Below are 14,126 nucleotides of genomic sequence, written 5' to 3'. Positions count from 1 at the left end.
TCCCCCCCCCCCCCCCCCCCCCCCCCCCCCCCCCCCCCCCCCCCCCCCCCCCCCCCCCCCCCCCCCCCCCCCCCCCCCCTCCCCTCCCACCTACTACCACCACCACCACCACCACTACTCACCACCAATCACCACCAATCACCACCACCACCACCAATCACCACCAATCACCACACCTAACCGAAAACCCCCTAACACATCAACCCTCCCCCCAATCAACAGGCGAAATAATAACCCTCAAATGCCTGCCTGCCTGCCAGCCAGCCAATACTAACGGTCTTCTCAGAAAGAAAATCTCTTTGTATCTGTATTACTTGATGAAATGTATGATTCTAATAATGAAAATAAATTTTTGATGTCGGTTTGTATGAGCATAATGACCAATATGCACATGATATGAATGAATTAAATAGTGTAGTTTTTAAGTAATTAGGTTGTAGACACATTAAGCGGATATGATATTGACGCGTCCAGAACTGGTGATTTTTGGTTTAGTTTTAAATGCACCACCACCATTGCTTCCCCAGAGCCTAATTAAGGACCGGTAAAAGGAGTCAATATGTATGTCATCTATAAAACCAAAGAATGAATAAAAACACACACACACACACACCTACATAATAGTATTAGGAAGATTGTATGGCAAAAAAAAAAGTACTCCCATTGGGTCGTTTGAACTCGCGACTTCCAAAACACCAGCCACACACCTTACCACCCAGCCACCATAGAGTTGGTATAATTGTGCAACTTTAGTTATAAAAGTAAAGTTCTTATTGTCTCAAATCTTATTGTCTGTTCTATGAAAAGGCATGATGTAAATTATGTATTTTTTTTTTTGAATGATTGAATTGTAGGCACATTAAGCGGATTCGATATTTGATATATCCAGAAAAGGTGATTTCTGTTCAGTTTTAAAATGCATCACCGTTAACGCTAAAGGACTGGTTAAAACGACTCGATGTTTGTCATTTTTAAAATAAACACTAAAACTAGGCCCTTAACATATATAATGTTTGAATATAAATTGAATGCATATAAATACAAAGTGGGAGTGGCTGGCTGGCTGGCTGGCTGGCTGGCTGGCTGGCTGGCTGGCTGGCTGGCTGGCTGGCTGGCTGGCTGGCTGGCTGGCTGGCTGGCTGGCTGGCTGGCTGTGCTGGCTGGCTGCGCTGGCTGGCTGGCTGGCTGGCTGGTGCTGCCTGCCTGCCTGCCTGCCTGCCTGCTGCCTGCCTGCCTGCCGCCTGGGCTGCCTGCCTGCCTGCCTGCCTGCCGCCTGCCTGCCTGCCTGGCCTGCCCGCCTGCCCGCCTGCCCGCCTGCCCGCCTGCCCGCCTGCCCGCCTGCCCGCCTGCCGCCTGCCGCCCGCCCGCCCGCCCGCCCGCCCGCCCGCCCGCCCGCCCGCCTGCTTGCCTTTGCCCTTGCCTGTCCTGTCCTGTCCTGTTTATTGCCTTGCCTTGCCTTGCCTTGCCTTGCCTTGCCTTGCCTTGCCCTGCCCTGCCCTGCCTTGGCTGCAGCTGGCTGGCTGGCCGTAAATCAACTCTTAACAACACCATACCACACCACACCATCACTCATCACCCATCACCCACCACCGGCCCCAGTCTCCCAGCCTCTCTTATATACCCGAGCAGGCCCTTTAAATTATTTGAATTGTTGCACTTCGGCCAATGGCAGGCACGATCGCTGCTGCTCAAAACATATTCTGGTTCACAAGTATTATAATATATTATATTATATATATATATATATATATATATATATAATATATATATATATATATATATATATATATATATATATATATATTCATGAAACACATTAAAAACCTTGATCATTTATTCATTCATTACGTCTAGTGAAGAATTGCTTTTGTTCATTTGTATGATTAAAAATTGATAGAATATGAATTCCTCGCTTAAAGTAAAATATAAAATATATATTGGATTTATATGATTGGTTAATATTCCAAGTGATGCTGAATATCCCCTATAATTTGTTTTGTTTGTTTGTTATGTACACATTCCAAATGAAATCAATATAAATGTTATTATTAATGTTTGAAAGTTGATTGTCTACTTGAATCTCTCTATTAAAGTGGTGTGTGGCTCCGGATGGAGCCTGGTTATGGTATTTGTCGTGGTGGGTGGCAGAAGTGCTTACTTCTTCTCTGTCTTCTTTGGCAAAAGAACTGCCTGAATGTTTGGAAGAACACCTCCCTGTGCAATGGTTACGCCAGACAGAAGTTTGTTGAGTTCTTCGTCGTTGCGGATGGCCAACTGCAAGTGACGTGGGATGATACGGGTCTTCTTGTTGTCACGTGCGGCGTTACCGGCGAGCTCCAGAACTTCGGCAGCGAGGTATTCCATGACGGCTGCCAGGTAGACAGGAGCGCCAGCACCGACGCGTTCGGCGTAGTTGCCCTTACGCAGCAGACGGTGAATTCTGCCCACGGGGAACTGAAGTCCGGCCCTGCTGGAGCGAGACTTTGACTTGCCCTTCACCTTTGCCTCCCTTGCCGCGTCCTGACATTGCTGCTGCTGTTGTGGGTTTGTGGTGTTTATGCCGCCCCGCAGGATCGAGCTTCGTGTTATATACCCCGCTCAGGATCAAGGGAGCCCGCCACTGACCAATCAGCGCGCTCCGCCACGCGACCCGCTCTGAGCTGAGTCGCGAGCGGGATATAAAAGGAAAGCTCGCCTCGCGCAAAGTTCATTATGTATCGCAACGCCAGCCGGCACGAGCATCATCATGCCACCCAAGGCATCTGGAAAGGCTGCCAAGAAGGCCGGAAAGGCCCAGAAGGCCATTGCCAAGGGCGATAAGAAAAAGAAGCGCAGGAGGAAGGAGAGCTACAGCATCTACATCTACAAAGTGCTGAAGCAGGTCCACCCCGACACTGGTATCTCTTCCAAAGCCATGTCGATCATGAACTCGTTCGTGAACGACATCTTCGAGCGCATCGCCGCCGAGGCTTCTCGCCTGGCCCACTACAACAAGCGTTCCACCATTACCAGTCGGGAGATCCAGACGGCTGTAAGGCTCCTGTTGCCCGGAGAACTGGCCAAGCACGCCGTCTCTGAGGGCACTAAGGCCGTCACCAAGTACACCTCCTCCAAGTAAACGGCTTACTTACTGCCCTGTGGTGGTGGCTTGGCCTCAAACCAACAAACTCGGCTCCATTGGAGCCACACTTTAATTTCTAAAGAGATTGTGAGTGTTAGACACCAATACTATTATAACAAAAACCTCTGTCACTGAAAGCAAATAGCTATAAAATGAGAATATTTATGAAACTGTCTGTGTGTGTTTCTCTCTCTCAGTGTCTGTCTGTCTGTCTGTCTGTCTGTCTGTCTGTCTGTCTGTCTGTCTGTCTGTCTGCCTGCCTGCCTGCCTGCCTGTCTGTCTGTCTGTCTGTCTGTCTGTCTGTCTGTCTGTCTGTCTGTCTGTCTGTCTGTCTGTCTGTCTGTCTTGTCTGTCTTGTCTGTCTGTCTGTGTGTCCTCTCTCCTCTCTCTCTCTCTCTCTCTCCTCTCTCTCTCTCTCTCTCTCTCTCTCTCTCTCTCTCTCTCTCTCTCTCTCTCTCTCTCTCTCAACACATATAAGCACTCGGTATCTTTTTTCTAGAGATTAGAGATTCATTGTTATGTTCCACATTAGGATTACTATGCAGGCCACCCTCTTAGGTTTGAAAATGTCAAGAAAACGGTTAATTTAAAATGTCATCTAACTTAACAGATTAAGCCAGAGGACCGAAAACAGAATAAAACAGGACTGGACAGTATATGTCACTTATACAAGCTGCTTTTATTTCTAGTACAGTATGACAATTTTTATTTTTGGGGGGGGGGGGGGGGGGGGTGATCCTTGACAGTGCATAAGAGTGAAAAGCGACGGCGTTTTGTTTGTAAGAGAACAGGTTGTACTACAAATGACTTGATTTATTGATATCACATGTATGTATGACACCTAAATTATGCTAGGAATGTCTGAAATCTCCTTAGAAGGATATTTTGGCCCTGAGAAGGGCCGAGTTTGGTGTATACTAGGGTGGTCGATTTAGCTTATGCACGCTCTCCACGGATACGGCGAGCAAGCTGAATGTCCTTTGGCATGATGGTGACACGCTTGGCGTGGATGGCACAGAGGTTAGTGTCCTCGAAGAGACCGACCAGGTAAGCCTCGGATGCCTCCTGTAAAGCCATGACGGCAGACGACTGGAAGCGAAGATCGGTCTTGAAGTCCTGGGCAATCTCGCGCACCAGACGCTGGAAGGGAAGTTTCCTGATGAGCAACTCGGTGCTCTTCTGGTAACGACGGATCTCACGCAGGGCGACCGTTCCGGGCCTGTAACGGTGAGGCTTCTTCACACCCCCTGTGGCAGGAGCAGACTTGCGTGCTGCCTTGGTGGCCAGCTGCTTACGAGGAGCCTTGCCTCCCGTGGACTTGCGAGCAGTCTGCTTGGTGCGAGCCATGGTGAACAACTGTGGTTTGTGATGGCCGGCGCCGAAAAATTTTTGCTTATATACGCCGTCTCGAGGCGCTTGCTCGAGCGCCATTGGCTGCTCGACTCGCCTACGTCACCCCGTTGCCCCTCCCCTCCTTCCTCTGGCTGCAGCCAACAGGCGGCTCACCTCAATCACTATTATCGCTGATTTTGCTCTATTTTTTGGATTTGTGCAAAAGTCATTTCACAGGGACGTGAAACAGACGAGTAGGCAACTGCAGTTTGTTTTGAAAGCGTTGTGAGAAAGCCGTGTCTACTCGACCACAAGCGTAAAGTAAGGGCAGGCAGGAGTTGCAATGCTACTAGTACGTCCGCTTGATGGGATATAGTCGGGAAATCGTGCGGCGTATGGGACCAACTAGCTCCCGTTTTCTGGTGCCTTGGGTGGGGCGCGATGCTGATTAGCAGATCTAAGACCACATCTGGAGTGAGCCCCCAGGGCACACCCAGCTGAGGGCTGCTGTCTCCGTGGGTGCTCAGAAAAGACGAAATGTTGTCACAGAGATCCGATTCCTTGCCTTCACTGCCTAGTCTGGTCATAACGATTTCAATGCCATGCAGCTGGGTTTAGCCCTGGCACTTTACCTCATACTGAAAACCCTTCCTCTCACCCCCACTAATTCTTCCCCTATCCCCACTTCCACGCTCACCCATCAGGGTATCTTGACCTATATTTAAATGAATGAATGAATGAATGGCATTCGTCAATTCGATTCACACAACTTCAACACCATGACTGGACGCGGCAAGGGAGGCAAGGGACTCGGAAAGGGTGGCGCCAAGCGTCATCGTAAGGTGCTACGTGACAACATCCAGGGCATCACCAAGCCCGCTATTCGTCGCTTAGCTCGTCGTGGCGGCGTGAAGCGTATTTCGGGTCTCATCTACGAAGAGACCCGTGGCGTCCTGAAGGTGTTCCTCGAGAACGTCATCCGTGATGCTGTAACCTACACGGAACACGCCAAGAGGAAGACCGTCACTGCTATGGACGTGGTGTACGCTCTGAAGCGCCAGGGTCGTACCCTCTACGGATTCGGCGGATAAGAGCTTGGCTAATCCATCGATTCCACCCACCACCACCTCAAAACGGGACCTAATTAGGTCCCTATACTTTTTTACTGAAGGGCTTAATAGACGATAACATAAATTGTTTTGATATCAGCTAGCACATTGGGTCTTATGAAATCTATTTTTTATCCTCGCATGCTTAAAGGGACTCTGATTGGGGAGGGAGGGGGGGGGGGGAGGGAAGGTTTGTTACGTTATATACTAGCAGAGCAGGATCATTGGTGGGGGGGGGGGGGGGGGGGGTGAGGGGGAGAGAGAGAGAGAGAGAGATCTTTCCCAACTCTTCCTTTTTACATGAGTGAGCTACCCGTTTTATTCATTTTATCCTTCTCAGAGCTGTTTTGATAGTATCCAAATGATGGTAAATGAAAAGGGAGGACACGAATATCTACCCAGAATTCAGGACTGGCAATCGATATGCATGTTTGAGTGCGAATCTTTTTCTCTCTCAACTTAGGTATACGTTTATGTCGTACCTAAAAGCGAGAACCACACTATTGGGACAAGTATGCAAGGCCCAATTTTCCTAACAAGCACAGTTAATTTTGTTATTTTCGAACATTTCTTTCCAAATTGGTTTATCCAATTAACAGTATTATATTAAGATCATGAATTGCTGGGTTAGGTTAGGTTAGGTTAGGTTAGGTTAGGTTAGGTTAGGTTAGGTTAGGTTAGCTTAGCTTAGGTTAGGTTAGCTTAGCTTAGCTTGGGTTAGCTTAGGTTAGGTTAGGTTAGCTTAGCTTGGGTTAGCATAGGTTAGGTTAGGTTTGATTACATTTCTATGTTAGATTTAACTCAAATTCAAAACAATTGCAGTCATTCGGCTTGTTAGTCAACTTGCCTCTAATAGGGGCAATTTGTCTAACAAGACTATTTAGTTTTGTGTGCATATATATATATATATATATATATATATATATATATATATATATATATATATATATATATATATATATATATATATATATATATATATAGCTTCAAGACTCCGAACCAATATAGAAGCATCAAGAGGAAGTGCTTGTGTTATGGGCCAATAGGCCTTCTGCAGTTACTTCCATTCTTATGTTTTTATTCCCATTGGTTCGTGTTTTATCTTGTGTAAATGTCAATCACCTTACCCAAAACTTTGGTACCATATCACCTCACCCATGTGTATATATAAATATATATATATATATATATATATATATATATATATATATATATATATATATATATATATATATATATATATATATATATATATATATATATATATAATATACAGAGTAAATCTACCCCAAAAGTAATGATTTATTTGTCTACAAAACTAAACTCTTTTTGGAATCATATGAGGCCCCTCCACTGAGGGGGGAGGCCTGGATGTTTATTGTCATGTGTATTCATGCTGCTTGCATGTCGTCGTTTATTTTGCCTTTGTTGTTTTCTTGACAGCTTTCTTTGCCTTGGGTGGTTTGGGAGATTTTGAAGCTCTCTTTATTTTGGGCTTTTTGTTCCCAACAACAAGCTGCTGCTGCTGCTTCTTTTTCAAGGCTGTAGGTGGTTTGTTGCTTGTGGCGGCTTTCTTGGGAGTTACCACGGCCTTCTTTGCTGCTGTAGATGGTTTCTTGGTTGTGGTGGCTTTCTTGGGAGTTAGAACGGCCCTCTTCTCTGCTACGGCCAGCTTGAATGATCCACTAGCTCCACTTCCCTTGGTCTGAACAAGAATGCCGTCAGCCACTGCTTTCTTGAGAAATCTTCGGATGTAAATGGCGATCTTGGCAGCCTCGACTTTGTTGTTGGCAACAACGTACTTCTTGATTGCTTGTAGAGACGAGCCCTTACGGTCTTTGAGTGCTGCGACCGCGGCTAGAACCATTTGACTAGTTTTCGGGTGAGCAACCTGGACGCGAGGTTTCCTGGTGGTGGCCACCACAGCAGCAGCCTTCTTGGTAGGCTTTGCTTCTACCATGATGATGATGAGATAACCAAGGTGATGAGAGACGCTCAGACAGTCACGGGGGAATGATGCTGCCGCCGCTTGAGCCGAACCTATTTATGTGCCGGCACGGTACAGAAGCTGCAACCTGGCAACTCGTCCACCAATCACAACGGTTGGTTTTACGGCTCCGAAACCTGGATCCCATATCTTCTCTAAAATAGAAGCATTTGTTCATGTTCTTTGTAAAAGTATCATAAAGCAGGACAGATGAGACAAATATCATAAAAACTGAAGAGCAGATGAGCACACACATGTATGTATTACAAAAGAAAATCCACAAATTCATTAGAAATTGGCAGGGCAGGCTGAGGAAGTAGGTAGATGTAAAATGTCTGTAAATGGCGAAAGAACATAAACCCAAGACTGAATAAACGATGTTAAATATCCATGCCAAGGAGACAAAAATATGTTAGGATACAATTACCATTAAGACACCACAAGAAGGTCCGTATCCTGCCGTGATGACTAAAAAGAGTTGGTTATTAGCCACAATGTGTAGGCAGTCTCATGCCAACGGCCATACCACGTTGAGAACACCGCTTCTCGTCCGATCAGCGAAGTTAAGCAACGTTGGGTTTGGTTAGTACTTGGATGGGTGACCGCCTGGGAACACCAAATGCTGTTGGCAATAATGTTTTTTGTTTTGTTTGTTTTGTTTCGTTTGTTTTTTTGTTTGAATGGCTGGCTCCACGGGAAATTCACGGAGTTGTGTGGAATAAGGCCTGGTAAAATGAATTAATATGTATGTCATGTTTAAAACAAACTCGCTTAATATAGTGTGTGAGGCTTTATACAAAAACAAACAACCAAAACAAAACATGTTGTGTATATATATATATATATATATATATATATATATATATATATATAATATATATATATATATATATATATATATATATATATATATATATATATATATATATATATATATATATATATATATATATATATATATATATATATATATATATATATATATATATATATATATATATATATATATATTATATATAGCTTAATCCGGGTTTGAACTCGCAACTCCAAGAATACGCATCACTTATATACACTTTACCACTGGACCACAGCTGCAGGACACAAGCTTGATGCTGAGGTATCAATTTAATGACGTAAATGCCATTTCCACAAATAAATGATAATTTAAAAGTATTTGTATGTACAAATCTTTTCTGTTTAAAAGGCTACAATATCAGTTACTGATATAATTTGTGTTAATGTTTCTATACCCACAGGAAGGCATGTTTTTGCTTATATGTAAGGGGTACGGAGAAGGAATCCACAGACCATCAGTCCCCTTCCCCCCCCCCCCCCCCCCCCCCCCCCCCCCCCCCCCCCCCCCCCCCCCCCCCCCCCCCCCCCCCCCCCCCCCCCCCCCCCCCCCCCCCCCCCCCCCCCCCCCCCCCCCCCCCCCCCCCCCCCCCCCCCCCCCTCCCACCTACTACCACCACCACCACCACCACTACTCACCACCAATCACCACCAATCACCACCACCACCACCAATCACCACCAATCACCACACCTAACCGAAAACCCCCTAACACATCAACCCTCCCCCCAATCAACAGGCGAAATAATAACCCTCAAATGCCTGCCTGCCTGCCAGCCAGCCAATACTAACGGTCTTCTCAGAAAGAAAATCTCTTTGTATCTGTATTACTTGATGAAATGTATGATTCTAATAATGAAAATAAATTTTGATGTCGGTTGTATGAGCATAATGACCAATATGCACATGATATGAATGAATTAAATAGTGTAGTTTTAAGTAATTAGGTTGTAGACACATTAAGCGGATATGATATTTGACGCGTCCAGAACTGGTGATTTTTGGTTTAGTTTTAAATGCACCACCACCATTGCTTCCCCAGAGCCTAATTAAGGACCGGTAAAAGGAGTCAATATGTATGTCATCTATAAAACCAAAGAATGAATAAAAACACACACACACACACACCTACATAATAGTATTAGGAAGATTGTATGGCAAAAAAAAAAAGTACTCCCATTGGGTCGTTTGAACTCGCGACTTCCAAAACACCAGCCACACACCTTACCACCCAGCCACCATAGAGTTGGTATAATTGTGCAACTTTAGTTATAAAAGTAAAGTTCTTATTGTCTCAAATCTTATTGTCTGTTCTATGAAAAGGCATGATGTAAATTATGTATTTTTTTTTTGAATGATTGAATTGTAGGCACATTAAGCGGATTCGATATTTGATATATCCAGAAAAGGTGATTTCTGTTCAGTTTTAAAATGCATCACCGTTAACGCTAAAGGACTGGTAAAACGACTCGATGTTTGTCATTTTTAAAATAAACACTAAAACTAGGCCCTTAACATATATAATGTTTGAATATAAATTGAATGCATATAAATACAAAGTGGGAGTGGCTGGCTGGCTGGCTGGCTGGCTGGCTGGCTGGCTGGCTGGCTGGCTGGCTGGCTGGCTGGCTGGCTGGCTGGCTGGCTGGCTGGTGGCTGGCTGGCTGGCTGGCTGGGGCTGGCTGGCTGGCTGGCTGGCTGGCTGGCTGGCTGGCTGCCTGCCTGCCTGCCTGCCTGCCTGCCTGCCTGCCTGCCTGCCTGCCTGCCTGCCTGCCTGCCTGCCTGCCTGCCTGCCTGCCTGCCTGCCCGCCTGCCCGCCTGCCCGCCTGCCCGCCTGCCCGCCTGCCCGCCTGCCCGCCTGCCCGCCTGCCCGCCCGCCCGCCCGCCCGCCCGCCCGCCCGCCCGCCCGCCCGCCTGCTTGCCTTGCCTTGCCTGTCCTGTCCTGTCCTGTTATTGCCTTGCCTTGCCTTGCCTTGCCTTGCCTTGCCTTGCCTTGCCCTGCCCTGCCCTGCCTTGGCTGCAGCTGGCTGGCTGGCCGTAAATCAACTCTTAACAACACCATACCACACCACACCATCACTCATCACCCATCACCCACCACCGGCCCCAGTCTCCCAGCCTCTCTTATATACCCGAGCAGGCCCTTTAAATTATTTGAATTGTTGCACTTCGGCCAATGGCAGGCACGATCGCTGCTGCTCAAACATATTCTGGTTCACAAGTATTATAATATATTATATATATAATATATATATATATATATAATATATATATTATAATATATATATATATATATATATATATATATTCATGAAACACATTAAAACCTTGATCATTTATTCATTCATTACGTCTAGTGAAGAATTGCTTTTGTTCATTTGTATGATTAAAAATTGATAGAATATGAATTCCTCGCTTAAAGTAAAATATAAAATATATATTGGATTTATATGATTGGTTAATATTCCAAGTGATGCTGAATATCCCCTATAATTTTGTTTTGTTTGTTTGTTATGTACACATTCCAAATGAAATCAATATAAATGTTATTATTAATGTTTGAAAGTTGATTGTCTACTTGAATCTCTCTATTAAAGTGTGTGTGGCTCCGGATGGAGCCTGGTTATGGTATTTGTCGTGGTGGGTGGCAGAAGTGCTTACTTCTTCTCTGTCTTCTTTGGCAAAAGAACTGCCTGAATGTTTGGAAGAACACCTCCCTGTGCAATGGTTACGCCAGACAGAAGTTTGTTGAGTTCTTCGTCGTTGCGGATGGCCAACTGCAAGTGACGTGGGATGATACGGGTCTTCTTGTTGTCACGTGCGGCGTTACCGGCGAGCTCCAGAACTTCGGCAGCGAGGTATTCCATGACGGCTGCCAGGTAGACAGGAGCGCCAGCACCGACGCGTTCGGCGTAGTTGCCCTTACGCAGCAGACGGTGAATTCTGCCCACGGGGAACTGAAGTCCGGCCCTGCTGGAGCGAGACTTTGACTTGCCCTTCACTTTGCCTCCCTTGCCGCGTCCTGACATTGCTGCTGCTGTTGTGGGTTTGTGGTGTTTTATGCCGCCCCGCAGATCGAGCTTCGTGTTATATACCCCGCTCAGGATCAAGGGAGCCCGCCACTGACCAATCAGCGCGCTCCGCCACGCGACCCGCTCTGAGCTGAGTCGCGAGCGGGATATAAAAGGAAAGCTCGCCTCGCGCAAAAGTTCATTATTGTATCGCAACGCCAGCCGGCACGAGCATCATCATGCCACCCAAGGCATCTGGAAAGGCTGCCAAGAAGGCCGGAAAGGCCCAGAAGGCCATTGCCAAGGGCGATAAGAAAAAGAAGCGCAGGAGGAAGGAGAGCTACAGCATCTACATCTACAAAGTGCTGAAGCAGGTCCACCCCGACACTGGTATCTCTTCCAAAGCCATGTCGATCATGAACTCGTTCGTGAACGACATCTTCGAGCGCATCGCCGCCGAGGCTTCTCGCCTGGCCCACTACAACAAGCGTTCCACCATTACCAGTCGGGAGATCCAGACGGCTGTAAGGCTCCTGTTGCCCGGAGAACTGGCCAAGCACGCCGTCTCTGAGGGCACTAAGGCCGTCACCAAGTACACCTCCTCCAAGTAAACGGCTTACTTACTGCCCTGTGGTGGTGGCTTGGCCTCAAACCAACAAAACTCGGCTCCATTGGAGCCACACTTTAATTTCTAAAGAGATTGTGAGTGTTAGACACCAATACTATTATAACAAAAACCTCTGTCACTGAAAGCAAATAGCTATAAAATGAGAATATTTATGAAACTGTCTGTGTGTGTTTCTCTCTCTCAGTGTCTGTCTGTCTGTCTGTCTGTCTGTCTGTCTGTCTGTCTGTCTGTCTGTCTGTCTGCCTGCCTGCCTGCCTGCCTGTCTGTCTGTCTGTCTGTCTGTCTGTCTGTCTGTCTGTCTGTCTGTCTGTCTGTCTGTCTGTCTGTCTTGTCTGTGTCTTGTCTGTCTGTCTGTGTGTCTCTCTCTCTCTCTCTCTCTCTCTCTCTCTCTCTCTCTCTCTCTCTCTCTCTCTCTCTCTCTCTCTCTCTCTCTCTCTCTCTCTCTCTCTCTCAACACATATAAGCACTCGGTATCTTTTTTCTAGAGATTAGAGATTCATTGTTATGTTCCACATTAGGATTACTATGCAGGCCACCCTCTTAGGTTTGAAAATGTCAAGAAAACGGTTAATTTAAAATGTCATCTAACTTAACAGATTAAGCCAGAGGACCGAAAACAGAATAAAACAGGACTGGACAGTATATGTCACTTATACAAGCTGCTTTTATTTCTAGTACAGTATGACAATTTTTATTTTTGGGGGGGGGGGGGGGGGGGGGTGATCCTTGACAGTGCATAAGAGTGAAAAGCGACGGCGTTTTGTTTGTAAGAGAACAGGTTGTACTACAAATGACTTGATTTATTGATATCACATGTATGTATGACACCTAAATTATGCTAGGAATGTCTGAAATCTCCTTAGAAGGATATTTTGGCCCTGAGAAGGGCCGAGTTTGGTGTATACTAGGGTGGTCGATTTAGCTTATGCACGCTCTCCACGGATACGGCGAGCAAGCTGAATGTCCTTTGGCATGATGGTGACACGCTTGGCGTGGATGGCACAGAGGTTAGTGTCCTCGAAGAGACCGACCAGGTAAGCCTCGGATGCCTCCTGTAAAGCCATGACGGCAGACGACTGGAAGCGAAGATCGGTCTTGAAGTCCTGGGCAATCTCGCGCACCAGACGCTGGAAGGGAAGTTTCCTGATGAGCAACTCGGTGCTCTTCTGGTAACGACGGATCTCACGCAGGGCGACCGTTCCGGGCCTGTAACGGTGAGGCTTCTTCACACCCCCTGTGGCAGGAGCAGACTTGCGTGCTGCCTTGGTGGCCAGCTGCTTACGAGGAGCCTTGCCTCCCGTGGACTTGCGAGCAGTCTGCTTGGTGCGAGCCATGGTGAACAACTGTGGTTTGTGATGGCCGGCGCCGAAAAATTTTTGCTTATATACGCCGTCTCGAGGCGCTTGCTCGAGCGCCATTGGCTGCTCGACTCGCCTACGTCACCCCGTTGCCCCTCCCCTCCTTCCTCTGGCTGCAGCCAACAGGCGGCTCACCTCAATCACTATTATCGCTGATTTTGCTCTATTTTTTGGATTTGTGCAAAAGTCATTTCACAGGGACGTGAAACAGACGAGTAGGCAACTGCAGTTTGTTTTGAAAGCGTTGTGAGAAAGCCGTGTCTACTCGACCACAAGCGTAAAGTAAGGGCAGGCAGGAGTTGCAATGCTACTAGTACGTCCGCTTGATGGGATATAGTCGGGAAATCGTGCGGCGTATGGGACCAACTAGCTCCCGTTTTCTGGTGCCTTGGGTGGGGCGCGATGCTGATTAGCAGATCTAAGACCACATCTGGAGTGAGCCCCCAGGGCACACCCAGCTGAGGGCTGCTGTCTCCGTGGGTGCTCAGAAAAGACGAAATGTTGTCACAGAGATCCGATTCCTTGCCTTCACTGCCTAGTCTGGTCATAACGATTTCAATGCCATGCAGCTGGGTTTAGCCCTGGCACTTTACCTCATACTGAAAACCCTTCCTCTCACCCCCACTAATTCTTCCCCTATCCCCACTTCCACGCTCACCCATCAGGGTATCTTGACCTATATTTAAATGAATGAATGAATGAATGGCATTCGTCAATTCGATTCACAC

At 46.8% G+C, this 14,126-nt stretch overlaps 1 non-coding gene across 1 annotated transcript; it reads left to right on the top strand.

Moving 5' to 3' along the window:
- Positions 1-8,061: 8,061 nt before the first annotated feature.
- Positions 8,062-8,180, top strand: LOC138361699 (5S ribosomal RNA). Its single transcript, XR_011227118.1, has one exon. It is a non-coding gene; the product is annotated as a 5S ribosomal RNA (ribosomal RNA).
- The last annotated feature ends 5,946 nt before the right edge of the window (positions 8,181-14,126 follow it).

The sequence above is a fragment of the Procambarus clarkii genome, unplaced genomic scaffold, assembly GCF_040958095.1.
Source record: "Procambarus clarkii isolate CNS0578487 unplaced genomic scaffold, FALCON_Pclarkii_2.0 HiC_scaffold_640, whole genome shotgun sequence".
Taxonomy (NCBI): domain Eukaryota; kingdom Metazoa; phylum Arthropoda; class Malacostraca; order Decapoda; family Cambaridae; genus Procambarus; species Procambarus clarkii.
Note: the sequence above shows the minus strand (reverse complement) of the source record. Positions and strands in the feature narration are given on the sequence as shown.